General features: G+C 39.3%; 1 non-coding gene across 1 annotated transcript; it reads right to left on the bottom strand.

Moving 5' to 3' along the window:
• Positions 1–210: 210 nt before the first annotated feature.
• On the bottom strand, positions 211–272 carry LOC111549360. Its single transcript, XR_002733709.1, has one exon. It is a non-coding gene; the product is annotated as a U7 small nuclear RNA (small nuclear RNA).
• Positions 273–4,142: the final 3,870 nt, after the last annotated feature.

Here is a 4,142-nt window from a genome sequence, read left to right as displayed (position 1 = left end):
CAACCAGCCACATAGAACAATATGATTTCCCTGGGTTTATAATGGTCAATAGCTATTGAATTCATGTAAGAATTTCAATTGGGATATGCTCTGCCAAATATTTACAGTATATGCTGAAAAGAAGGATTTACATGTTTCTTTTGATCTTCAAATATATGTGTATGTGTGTGTATATATATATATTCTTTTTTATTTATTTTTTATTTTTTAGGGGGCTTTCTGGCAAAAATTGGAAAGCCTGCTAAACAAATTTTAGAAGAGCTGTAACACTATATATATATATATATATATACACACACAGACATATATATATATAATATATATGGTAAAAATTAAAATAACATACATAGTCTCTACTAAAATAGAATAATAGAAAACTACCAATAAAAAAACCCAGAAGACTTTACTTGTATATAAAAAAGAAGAAAAAAGTTAAAAAGATATCATCAGACTTTGCAAGACGTCGATACTAATTTGTCGACAAATTAGAGGATGTGAAAGAAGGAGCTCAAACTAACAATTAAAATGGGGAATAATTGGCAAAATTGAAGTTTTTCTATTAAAAAACAAAACAGTGTAAAGAGGAAGATGCAATTATTCGTAGGCTTCAATGAGCTTGTCACATTGCAGGCATCCCAGACATATGTAAATCCATTTATTTAAATAAATTTGTTTGCTACTACTGTTTGCTAGGCACCACACGGGGTGTGTGAGAATGCAAAGATGAATCATACATATAACCTGTCTTAAGAAAGCTGTCAGGGATGGGTGCGGCAGCTCACGCCTGTAATTCCAACACTCTAGGAAGCTGAGGTGGGAGGACTGCTTGAGCCCAGGTGTTCAAGATCATAGGTAGACCTCATCTCTATTAAAATAAATAAATAAATAAATAAGTGTGTGAAATACTTAGAATTGTAACTAGCAATTAGTGAGAGCTCAATATGTGTTAGCTGACACTGATTTCTCCACTGGTTGCATAGAAATGTGACAGAAGGCGGGTGAATCACGAGGTCAGGGGACCGAGACCCTCCTGGCTAACATGGCGAAACCCCATCTCTACTAAAATAAAAAAATTAGCCAGGCGTGGTAGCCGGCACCTGTAGTCCTAGTTACTCAGGAGCCTGAGGCAGGAGATTCGCTTGAACCTGGGAGGCGGAGGTTGCAGTAAGCTGAGATCATGCCACTGCACTCCAGCCTGGGCGACAGAGGGAGGCTCCCATCTCAAGAAAAAGAAAAAGAAAAAGAAAAGAAATGTGACACTTGTCACAAGAGACTCTGAGAAGTGTAGTCTTTCTTTGGGTAGCCATGTGTACAGCTAAAGTTATGGTTTTCTTACCAAAGAAGAGGAGAATGAATATTGGAGGCAGCTAGCAGTCTATGCCACCCAAGAAAACATTCTATTTAATTCTATTTAATTCAGCCAGTCTTTATGGCTCTTACTGGACATAGTGCTGGTTGTTTATATTTCTCTTCCAAATTGACACCCACACAAGCACAACAGTTTTATGTGCTCTGCTAGGCAAAGAATGGAGTTATTGCCTCTCTGTCTGGGCACTTTGTGTCTCAATGTGTCTAATTACATAGCCCATTTGTTCCCCTGACATCTAGGTCAAGGATCGTAGAGTAAGAGACAGTAAATGCATGTTGAATAATTTAATGAATTCTTGAAGCCTAATATTTTGCCTTGTTTATTTTGTAAATTCAAAATATGCTGGGAAGTCTTCCAGGATATGTGAAAAAAAAAAGTGGACCACAGCTCATAGCTCAAATGAGGTTGGTGAGCTCTTTTAATCTCTGCTAACTGAGGTCCTGAGCAGCATGATCATCTAAAATTTGGAAGCGTTAGATGCTACAGTAGAATGGACAGTTTCTGAGTTAGCAGTCCTAGTACAGGAGAAGTTGAGTGGTTCTGATGATTAATACTGAGTGTCAACTTGATTGGGCTGAAGGATGCAAAGTATTAATCCTGGGTGTATCTGTGAGGGTGTTGCCAAAGGAGATTAACATTTTCGTCAATGGGCTGGGGCAGGCAGATCCACCCTTAATCTGGATGGGCACCATCTAATCAGGTATCAGTGAATATAAAGCAGGCAGAAAAACGTGAAAAGTCGAGACTGGCTTAGTCTCCCAGCCTACCTCTTTCTCCCATGCTGGGTGCTTCCTGTCCTCGAACATGAGACTCCAATCCTCAGTGTTGAGATTCAGACTGACTCTCCTTGCCCCTCAAGCTTGCAGGCAGCCTATTGTGGGACCTTGTGATCGTGTAAGTTAATACTTAATAAACTCCCCTTTATGTGTGTGTATATATATATCCTATTAGTTCTGTTACTCTAGAAAACCCTAATACAGTAGTATTATGGGCTAAATTGTGCCCCTTCAAAATTCATATGTTGAAGCCTAATCCCCCGTACCTCAGAACACGACTATTTAGAGACAGTTCCTTTAAAGAGTTAATTAGGCTAAAATGAGGTCCTTACAGTGGGTGCTAAGATGACTGGTGTTCTTAAATATAAGAAAAGGAGATTAGGACAAAGATGTACAGAAGGAAGATCATTTTAAGACACAAGAAGATAGCTATCGATAACCCAATGAGAGGGCTCTCAGAAGAAACCAGCTCTGCTGACACCTTGATCTCAGAGTTCTTGTTTCCAGAATTGTGAGAAAAGAAATTTCCATGGTTTAAACCACCCAGCCTGTGGTACTTTGTTATGGCTGCCCTAGAAAACGCATATTGGGACTTTCTTAAAGTAGCATGGTAAAGCAGAGACCAGATTGAAGATCATCTTATGACAAGGTAGGGTGTGCTCCAAGACGGTATTTGTTCAAGGGCTTGGCTTCTAGCCCCCTGGTGTGCTTGGACTAGTGCAGTCACTTCCTAACTGGTCTTCCTGTTTTCATTCTTTTTCTCCTTTCCGTTTTTTTTTTTTCTTCAAATAACAGCTTCATTGAGATGCAATTCATTTACCATAAAATGTACCTGTGAAAGTACAAAATTAATAATTTTTGGTATATTCTCAGAGTTGCACAACAATCACTACAATTAATTTTAGGACATTCTCACCACCTCCCTCTCCAAATTCCATACCCATTAGCAGATTCCCCATTTCCTCCCAAACCTTTCATTTCCCACCCCCTAGACTCAATCAACCACTAAGCTACTTTCTGTCTGTATAGATGTGCCTATTCTACATAGCTCATGGAAATGGAATCTTCTAATACGTTGTCTTTTATGACTGGCCTACTTTCATGCTTAGACCCTTACATCCATACTATCCACACCACACAATGGGATTATTTTTAAGACTTCTTTGCTTAAATCACTTTAATGTCTTCTTATGGGAAATTCATAGAATTATCATGAAGGGCGATAGCCTAAAACCCTGTCAGCAATTTCTGCCCACCTCTGTGATCCCGTTACTCATTATGCTGTGCCACACAGGGCTTCTATTTGTTTCTCCCACACTTCAAGAACATCCTGGTCTGAAGGCTTTTTGCATTAGCCATTCCATCTACTTGGGATGCTTTCCTTTCACTCCAGATCACCACAGGATTTATTCTTGCACAGCTCTCAAGTTTTCCTCCCCAGAAATGTCTTACCTGACTGCTCAAACTACAGTAACTTTGCACCCCTACTTGGGCCTCCATCTACAATCATGGTCTCCTCACTTACTTTTATGTTTAGATAATATTTATGTCTATGAAGGAAATACCTTGCTTATTCGTTAGTTATTGTCTGTTTTTGTCCCTATCCCTACACTATGCAAACATGAGCTCCGTGCAAATAGGAATATTGCCAGTCTTGATCAGGGCTCTGTATGTAGTGTACGAAAAGCAACTGTTACATAGTAGACACTCAGTCTACACAGTAAAAAGCCTATCATATCATGCCCTACAAAAATGTGAGTTCAGATGTAGTGTAATTGGGAACTGCTTCCCACCTAGTCCCTGCTCTCAAATAAGAATGGTTCTCCAGTACATTCCTGTCCAAATTTTTCAGGATTGGGCTGAGGAAGCAGGCACTAACTGGAGCAGTTATTTTCTTGGAATAACTGAGACTGTCCTGGAAGGCTCAATAAGCCAAAGAACCTAGAATTGTCATTAGTATTTAAGCTACATCAGTAGTGCCAAACTGTAGTCAGGTC

This window comes from Piliocolobus tephrosceles, chromosome 11, assembly GCF_002776525.5.
Source record: "Piliocolobus tephrosceles isolate RC106 chromosome 11, ASM277652v3, whole genome shotgun sequence".
Lineage (NCBI taxonomy): Eukaryota > Metazoa > Chordata > Mammalia > Primates > Cercopithecidae > Piliocolobus > Piliocolobus tephrosceles.
The sequence above is the reverse complement of the archived record's forward strand: the minus strand, read 5'-3'. Positions and strand labels throughout refer to the sequence as shown.